This window comes from Equus przewalskii, chromosome 17 (genome assembly GCF_037783145.1).
Source record: "Equus przewalskii isolate Varuska chromosome 17, EquPr2, whole genome shotgun sequence".
In the NCBI taxonomy this organism is placed as follows: domain Eukaryota; kingdom Metazoa; phylum Chordata; class Mammalia; order Perissodactyla; family Equidae; genus Equus; species Equus przewalskii.
In genome coordinates this window covers 51,928,700-51,938,575 of record NC_091847.1, presented here as the reverse complement: position 1 = coordinate 51,938,575, position 9,876 = coordinate 51,928,700, and the positions used below count along the sequence as shown (strand labels likewise).

Sequence of the window (9,876 nt, the reverse complement as noted above, 5' to 3'; positions counted from 1 at the left end):
GTACAGTTCAGCGGTTTTAAATACATTCATAATGTTGTACAACCATCACACCATCCACTTCCATAACTCTTCTCATCTTGTAAAACTGAAGCTCTATATCTCTTAAAAAATAACTCCCATTCTTCCCTCCCCTCAGTCCCTAGAAATCACCATTTTACCGTCTGTCTCTATGACTTTGACTACTCCGAGTACCTCATGGAAGTGGAATGATGTAATATTTATCTTTTTTGTGATTGACATTTCAGTTAGCATAATGTCCTCAAGGTTCATTCATGCCATAGCATATGTCAGAATGTCCTTCCCTTCTGAGGCTGAATAATCTTCCATTGCATGTATACACCACATTTCATTCATTCATCTGTCAGTGGACACTTGGGGTGCTTCCACGCTTTAGCTATTGTGAATAACGCTGCTATGAATATGGGTGTACAAATGTCTCGAGACCCTGCTTTCAGTTCTTTTGGGTATAGACTCAGAAATAGAATTGCTGGATCATATAGCAATTCTATTTTTAATTTTTTGAGGAGCGGCCTTTCTGTTTTCCATAGCAACTGTACCATGTTACGTTCTCACCAACAGTGCACAGGGGTTCCAATTTCTCTCCATCTTCCCCAACGCTTGTTATTTTCTGAGTTTTTTTGATAGTAGCCATCCTAATGTGTGTGAGGTGGTATCTCATTGTAGTTTTGATTTGCATTTCCCTAATGATTAGAATCCTATCTAACAGCAAAATTTTAATTTTGCGTGAAAAGGAAAGTTAGCCAAATAGTACAGAAAAGTTAGATTAGGAAAACTTTATTCTTTGCTGCTCTCCAAATGGCCAAAAAATAATGCCGATGATGATTTCTAGAAGTAAAACACCCAAAATAAAATTTGGGGCAGCTCGATGGAATGAAAATGTCTGGTTGGCAATTCTTCTTGAGGTTCATTCGCCCTGTCCAGGCCAGCTAGCGTGAGGTCTCCCTTGTTTACACAGGCACAGAATCAGCACTGTTCTCACCTCCCCACCAAGAAAAGAAGTATGGCGTCCAGGGGTGTTTATCCTTAGAAAAGCAGTGAAGGCTATATCTTTGACACAGATGTGGTAGGTGGGGTGACCAATTCCTCTCAATTTGCCGTGGATTTTCCTTGTGTTAGCACTGCAGTCTCTTGTCCTGGAAAACCCCTTCAGTGTTGGGCAAACTGGGACGGATGGTCACCCCAGCGGTAGATCCTCAGGAACTCACACTAGGGGGCAGTGTAATTAAGCCATAAACCAGGCCATTCTGTCTAACCCAAGACTTCTATTTCCTCCTGGGCGAATAAGAAATAAAATGTTATGTGGTGAAAGATACGACTGGAAGTAGGTTAAGAAATGGGTTTGCAGTAGGCACAGCTCTTCACAAAGGGCCTTCACATGGGCTCTAAGAGAGAAGAGAAAGGAATGGAACATTTATTAAGCAGCTATTTTAGGCACGTTACCTAACACATTCATATAATTCTCACTACCCTGAGGTGAATGTTATTAATACTATTTTTTACAGAGCTGGTTACTGAGTCAGGGAGGTCCAGTAACTTTCCTAAGGTCATATAAGTAATGAATAAGTAGAAAATTAGGGATCTGAGCAGAGGTCTTCCTGCTCCCTAGCACAACCTTAGAAGTAGATGGATGAGTGCGATTATAGGAGGGCCCCCTGCCCAGAGTAGACTGCTCTACTGCTCGTAATTCTCTCATTATAAAGTATATTTTCTTGGATTCAGAAAATCTTAACAGCTTCCAGTTGAAAAGCAAAGGTTCCTATAAAGAGAATTTGAAGGGTTAAAAGTATTATGAGCTAATATTTTTCTTGTTAGCCAATCTCCTTTTAGATGTTAAATGACAACCAGCTGAAAGCAGGACGTGAAGGCAGAGGTGCCTCATGTGGACGGGGTGTTGATCACGGAAACGGAGGACATCAAAGACCAACGTTGCTTCTCAAAGATAAATGAAAGTAATATCGAATGCTTTTCTTTTATTACATAATAAAAGGGAATGGATTAGGAACTGCGAATAGAGTTCTGGTTATAGTTCTGGAACCACCCCTGGGTGGCTCTGGCCAGCCTCTGTTCCTCAGCCTTGACAGGAAGGAGCTAGAGCAAATAATGGTTATGAGCATTCCCGCCAGCCTAAAGCTGTGTAGTTCTACAGCAATGTGGTAGAAATTTAGATTCCTCAGAGACCAGTTTTCAGTCCTCACCTCACCCTTAAAAATTACCAGGATAGATACAAGATTTGCAACCTCCTTGATCCTGAAAGCAACAGTGTGACAGAGTGGAAAGGACCTGGGGTTGGGAGTCAGACCTGGGTTAAGACCCTTGCTGTGTTATTTGAAGCTGTAACTTTGAGCAAGTTCTGTGACCTCTTTAGATCATTTTATGCTCCCCTGTAAAAGAGCAATAAACCAACCAACTGGTAGTTTTGTCAGGAGCATCAAGTGAGGGAACATATGCATAACCCAAATTATAACGGCACAGGCCCTGTTGGCCACTGAGCTATAAGTTAACCCCTCAGGAAGCACTTCCCAGCCATTCCTAGCAGGGTCCCAGGCTGCCTCACCTGTGTGCAGAACAGGTCCCTTGCAGTCCTCTATGCTGGCCTCCCTGTCTGGCCTCCACTCTGATGTCTCAGTTGCCCATAACCTTGCTGTCCATGGCCGATGGCTGTCACCACTGCTTCTACTCTGATTAGAGGGGAATGGGGACTGGCTTTCTCCTTGACAATTTCACTCCAAGATGGGCCAGCTCTCTCCTAATTGCCCAGAGCACTGCAGAGACCAGGCCATAACCTTTGTCTAGGCTAAATTTATGGAAGTTTATGAAAAGGATTAATAAAAGGAAAACTCCAATGCAGAGAACATTAAAACGTCTCTCAGACCCACCCTGGGGTCTCTAAGAGGCCCCCTCACTGCCTCATTCCCATCTTCATTCCCAGTCTACCCCTTAAGGCCAGAAAACTCCAGACCTCTCCCTGCCTTTGGATGTGGACCAAACTGACCCCTGCCTTCAGAGAGAGAAACACTTGTCTTCCCTCTAGCTGTCTGAGATCTACCTCCAGTGGCCTGATTTGTTTTTCCCCCTCAGGATTAGCCTCTTCCTGGATGAATGGAGCATCTATTCCCTTGAGGGGAAACTCCTTCAACACCCACAGGGGTGTGGTCTAGCCTTGTGAAACAGCCGACTTCTCTATCTTTCCTAAAGTCCAGAGTAATGGGTTCTAGATAACGCTCTACAGCTGAGTACCTGTGGGGCATCACCATGCTTATCCCAGTTCCTCTCTTTGAATAATTTTTTAAATTGTTAGGTAAAATTTCACCCAGAATCACCTTATTACATGTATAAACTGTTACTGAACCTCTTAACCTCAAGTTCGTGTGCCTGATGTGCCATAAGCCAAACACTGAGACATCTGTGCTTGGAGACAGAGAAAGATTTATTGGAATTGGCCAAGATGAGAAGGCAGGAGCATGGGTTCTCTCAAACCCACCTTAACAAGAGAAGAAAGCAGGGGGTTTTAGGGAGCTAAGGGGTGCGGCAGGAGGGCTTCAGAGAAACAAAGGGGAAATCCATGTTTCTCTCACTCCAGATAAGCCCCTGGGCAATCTGACTTCTGGGCATCAATGGCAGCTGGGTGGTGGTTATCTGGTGACCCTCAAGAGTTCTATTTATTCTGTAAAACAAGCTCATAAATCCTTGTGACCCTTGAGTTACCCCCCAGGTTAAACAGGAATACAGCAAATTGACAAGATTAACTCCTTTTTGTAACAAGGTCAAAGGTAATCTTATTGAATATTTACAGTAACCCTCAGGTATCCAGCTTCAAAACCATGACCCAAGGTCCATGTGAGGTGAACAAGACCCTTCTCTTGACCCATTGCTAAAACATGTCTCTCTCCAAGCACATCAGTTCTAGAGAATACTGCAGTCATGGAGCCCTGAACCACTGGGCATCTCTCCCACAGTGGGTCCCTCAGAAGAGCCATTGAGCTCGCCCACTTCTCCCACACGTTGTGCAGTCTGCCCCTCAACCCAGACCACACACTGGTGTCCCTGCCTACAAAGCAGGTCACCCCCCACCCCCAACCCCCACCCCACAGACCCTTCTGACCTTTCCCTGCTCCAACCACTTCTTGTTCATGGCCTGAGCACAATTTAAGGGAACAGAAGTGTATGCCTCCTTCATTAAATCCTCCAGATTTGATCTGAAGTAAAAATTACCTTCAGTTTAAAACTAACCATTCCACTTATGTGAGGTACCTAGAGTACTCAAATTCATAGAGACAGAAAGTAATGGAGGTTTCTAGAGCTGAAGGACAGGGCAACGGGGAACTGTTATTTAATGGATATGGAGTTATAGTTTGGGAAGATGGAAAAGTTCTAGAGATGGATGGTGACAATGGTTGTACAAACAATGCGAGTGTACTTAATGACACTGAACTGTACATATAAGTATGGTTAAAAAGGTAAATTTTATGTTATATATATTCTGCCACAATAAAAAAAAAAAAACTAGTCTATCATAGAAGAAAGACCTCAGATGTTTTCCAAGACTCTACTATCAATGGAATGTTTGTGTCCTCTCAGAATTCATACGTTGTTATCTAATCCCCAGGGCGATGATATTAGGAGGTGGGGGCCTTTGCGAGGTGATTAGGTCATGAGGGTGGAGCCCTCATGGATGGGATCTGTGGCCTTACAAAAGAGACCCCAGAGACCTCCCTCACCCCTTCTGCTATGTGAGCACAGCAAGAAGACAGCTGTATAGGAAGCAGGGAGCGGGCTTCAGACACGGAAGGAATCTGTCTGCACCTTGACCTTGAACTTCCCAGCTTCCAGAACTGTGAGAAACAAATGTTTGTGATTTAAGCCCCTCAGTCTATGGCACTTTTATTATTGCAGCCCTAATGGACCTAGACAAACTCACTCCTTGATTTCATTGTAACGAGCCATCCCTCTCACTCTGAATGCTAAGAGCAGGGAAAAGTGGAGAAGGAAACAAGAAACATAGCTCCTGCTCTGGAGGAGCTTACAATCTGGGGCAGAGAGGATATTTGCTTATAAAACAGATAAGAAAATGCATGCAGGGAAAAGTGGGCACGCACCTCTGAGTTGTGTGGTGTTCCCAACACTGCATGTGGACCCAGCAGGAAGGAGGTGAAGTCCTGCACGTGCTTCACGGGAAAATGGTTTCTCCATCAGAACAGAAGGAGGCCCTTAGTGCTTCCCCACGTCTGAAGACAAAGCATTGTAATGGTTAACAGCCTGGCATCAAACTGCCTAAATTACAATAAGCCATTAACTTAATCTCTCTGTGCCTCAGTTTCTCCATCTTTGAAGTGGGAAAAATAATAGTATCTATCTCATAGGATCGCAGCATGAAGCATGAGAAGTGACTAGACCTCACTTAGCAAATAATCAGTACTTAATAAATGTTACTGGCTATTATTTCTGGCTCTGCCCCTCCACCCCTTTCCAAGTGAAGAGCAAATTAAACTTGAAGTTTAGTCTTATATGTCTGCTTTCTGAAGCTTGTTTTTTCCTTGGACTTTCAAACTTTCTCCCTGAGCAGTGGTTTTGCCAGACATACAGATCAGAAGACTTTATGCTCTTCGCGGTTACTTTGAAAATTTCCTAGAAAATCTTTTTTTTCAACCAAAGAAATTTTGACATACAAAGAGTAACATTAATATGCAAATCAGCATACTGTAAAACTCATCTTGGTGCCTCAGAGGCAGTATTTTTATAAATACAGAAACATAATTATGCATCCTCTAGAGGACTAAAAATAATTATACAAATTTACAACAAAGCCCAAGGCTGTGTTTCCTTTTAACTGACTGTTTTTAATATCATTTAAATCTTGTTAGAACTTAATTACCAAATCTCTCTTGTAATAATTCAGGTGGAAGATTTAAAGTCTAAACTTGCCATTCAGAAAACAAAACCTCATCAGAGAAACAAAGACTTCTAGGCCCTGATTGCCCACAGAGGACAATAGAAGAAAGTCAGGATGGAGCCATGTGGGCCCGAGACGGGGAGGCCCACTAAGAGAAAACATTAATATTAAAATATGAGCCATGTTAGTTTTTCAACCTACCATTTCTTGGAAGGATAAGATTACATATAATGATCATTATGGATTATAAACCCAACTAACCATTTCTACCTCTTCTTTAGTTTTCCTCTATACTTTCCTCATCTTTTTCAAATTAAGGTAAATATAATTTGCGGGCAACATTTTTTAAATAGTGAATTAATTATCCTTTCCAAAGTCTATCCAGAACATGTGTGTGTGTGTATGTGTGTTTCAGATCTAAAGACTGGCTTATGTTAGTGCAGAAAAGAACAAACAGCAAAGTGATGAGGAATGGTCCAATTTACACTCTGTCTTAAAGGCAATTATTTATTAGCATTTAGAGAAAATGGGCCCCTTATTATGAAATAAAAGGCATAAGAAACTCAAACCCTTGAAATTTAAACATATTTTCATTTACCACTAGTTAATAACCATTTCTAGGACTTACAGTTCCTTGGAAAATTAATTTAGTCAGCTTATGCTATAAAGGATAATAATTTGTGAGATATCTCTAACATAGGTTGTTATCCATTATGGCAGAAGCTGACCAATTAATTTTCCAAGGAGCGGTAGCAATTCCATATATGAGATGTCTACACAATGTTGCAATTTGTTCTAGTCACTAGAAAATATGAGTCAATTCAGTGAAAAAATATCAAAATAATTGTTTGACAGCATTTAGATGAATCAGCCAGTTGGTTGAATCTCTCATTTTTCAATCATTTATTTTGTCCTTGTGGAGGTATGTAAATGTACATACATATGCTTATAGAATATGGATTTTTTTTTCTGTTTCAATGAATTTAATCCCAGGGAAGATGCATAATACCACAATTTTTTATGTATAACATACTTGATGCGAGGGGAAGCCTTGTCTTTGTTTCTTGGGTTCATGGACTCTTTTTACCATCCACTTTGAATGGATCCAGGGGAAGTAGCACTTTGACAAAAGGAGTTGGAATGAAGTTTCCAACTGAGTGGGCAAATTTTTCTATTCTAACCCATCTTCTTTCACTAATGCGTGATCCTTTGAAAAGTATCCCCATTTTTCCATTTCCTCCTCTTAACATAAAATTACATCAGCATATCAATTCAAGCAATATTTCAGCCATTCATTATTTTGGAAAATTCCAGTCTTGTAGTGTTTAAATTTCCTAGCCATGCTCTTAGCTGTCATTTGTAAATAGTCCAAGAGGGATCTAAAAATCAATAAATGGGCGTGTATAGATTGCATATCTGAAAGCGGGTCTATCAGACACTAAGGTGAAGGAAAAAGACTGGCTCAGTCACCACAGCGTCTCCAAGGTTGTACAGACCTGTTCAGTTCAGGATGATAACTGCAGAAATGCATGCACATGGCTTTCCCCTAATCTCTTTTTACTAGTGATGGCAGAGTATTATTCAAAATCTTCAGACTACATATACTGTCTTGGCTGCTGAAAAGGAAAAATCTAAATTCTCTTTCAGGAGATACTCTACACAGGCCTTGTGGCCTGTGACTGTCACTCCTTTTGGCCAGTATGGGAAAGCATCCGTGATAGCTGCCCGTCATGTCTATTGCATCTGCCAGCTAATGTTTAGTAACAAGGACTGTTTGTTCTTCTTAATAATTTGAACTTTCTCCATTTGTGTTTACCTCCACATCCAAACTAGAACAACTCTGCTCTGAGTTAATTCCCCAATTTCATGATGGCCACATCGGGGAAGGAGAAAAGGATCTGTATCCAAACCACCAGACAGACAACAATGGGAACAGGCAGCAATCCAAGAGCTTTGGCATGATGTGCAGGAGGAAGCCAGCTCTGATGAATGCTGTCAAAATGCTTGTCTTTCCTTTGATGGATATTCCAGGCCCTGGTTACAATTATTGACACTGGTGACAACTATCATCAGACTCTTTTTATGGTTTGCTGTTAGGGAGGGAGGTGGCATGGACTTCACCAGAACATTTGCACTCCTGCCTCAATTTAACCTAAAACCCATTATTTTGCAAACAAAATATATAAACCCAACACAGCAGTTGCTGCTTCCTGTGTTCTTCTATCAAAAACTCTCCAGTTCACGGTAGGGGGTAAATCTGCGTCTGGCTCCCTACAGGAACGGCGTATAAATGGCAGTGTGGAGGGTAGGATGCACCTTCAGACGTTGCTTTGGGATGCAAAATCTGGCAGATTAAAGATGTTGTTTGGAAAGGTGCTGTTTGTCCTATGATGGTGACATTACAGCAGGCTAAAAATGGGCAGGGGTGACGTTTTCCGGGTTGATGCCCTTCGGAAGTGCAGGAGTTCAGGATACAGCCACAGGTATCTGAAGACGGCCTAGCCCAGAGGAGCCTGCCCTGGATGCCATAAATGCGGCTGTAAACACTCAGCGCAGAGGGCCCAGGGCTGGGTTTCATAAGTTTGATAGGAAATGTGAATAGGTTCTTACTTACTCTCGGATTATCCCACTATCCTGGTTAAAATCGTCACCGAGCCGGACCTGTGCGCACCTTCTCATTTCAACTGGACTGAACACCAAACACTTTCCCTATTGTCCTACCTCTGCTACCTACCAGACTGGAACGTTCGGTCTTTCTGCTTCCCCAGCGCAAAATCATAAATTATAGGAGCCAGAAAACCTTAAGGAGAGAAATAAAGTACATTCTACAAATGCTCTTCTGGAGAAACCCAAATCATTTACCTTGTAATACATTGATTTAGTAAGGACACTTAAAGGAACTGCTCTGTAAAACGCAGACATTGTTGAAAACAAATCTATACCTTTCAAAAGATTTGTTTTCTCTAAAGGACATTTTTGTTAAATAGTAGTTAACACAAGTGCGTAGGAGAAAGGCGCCAAAGCTTTTTTTGCCCCCTGCTATTTAGCCAGGACCCAGAATTGTGCCTCACATATAGTAGTCACTCAACAAATACCTGTTGAATGAATGAATGAATAGAACCAACAGAAATAAGCTTTTGTAGGGTAATGTTCTATAAGGCTTCTTGCCAGTCTGGCTTGATCACTGTGGGCGGCCAAATCTTGATGAAAATTGACAAGTGAGGTGTACCTAGTACAGACATCTGTCTGAATCAATATCAAGTGCAGTTTCTTCCCCCAACATTTAGTATGAGATTTTAAATCTATAAAAAGTTTGAAGAAGAGAGTTATAGTTCAAAAGATGGTGATCATATTTGCCTTCACTGTGTGTATGTTTGACTTAATCTGCAAACTTCCTGACATTTCACCTCTAAATACGTCAGCATCCATCTCCTAAGCATAGGGATATTCTCTCACGTGATCTGATAAAGTTCTTTAACTGAAAATCTTAAGGAAAAAATAAAAGAATAGAAGTGCTGGGGAATGACCGATAGATTTTTAAATAAGAACTATAAATACTTAACTTCTGAGCCCAAGTGTATACAGCCAGGCTCAATGGCGGGATTCTGATCATTGTTCCCAGCTCCCCCTCACCAGAGACAAGTGGAAATCCTTAGCATCTGCAAAGCAATCTTGTCTGGTCCTGTCCCGAGGCCTCTATCAAAGCTGCTGTTCAGCCTCCCTCGAAGGGCTCTCAGGCACCCTGTGCTGCTCTCAGCCCCCGAGGTCTTCTTGCACCACTGCCCTTATTAATACTTGAAGGAAATTCTCAGTCTCTGACTGCAGCAGCTTCAAGCCCAGGTAAAGGGCAATCTATCAACTGTACTTAAAGCGTAAGATTTGCTCTGATGCTCTTAGTCAATATGGGTCACTATAACAGAATACCACAGACTGAGTAGCTTAAACAACAAACATTTCTTACAGCT

General features: G+C 41.8%; 1 long non-coding RNA gene across 1 annotated transcript; it reads right to left on the bottom strand.

Moving 5' to 3' along the window:
* Positions 1 to 779: 779 nt before the first annotated feature.
* On the bottom strand, positions 780 to 5,250 carry LOC139076709 (uncharacterized). The gene is made up of 2 exons (XR_011528597.1): positions 5,118 to 5,250; positions 780 to 1,403 (listed from the first exon to the last, which is right to left on the bottom strand). It is a non-coding gene; the product is annotated as an uncharacterized lncRNA (long non-coding RNA).
* Positions 5,251 to 9,876: the final 4,626 nt, after the last annotated feature.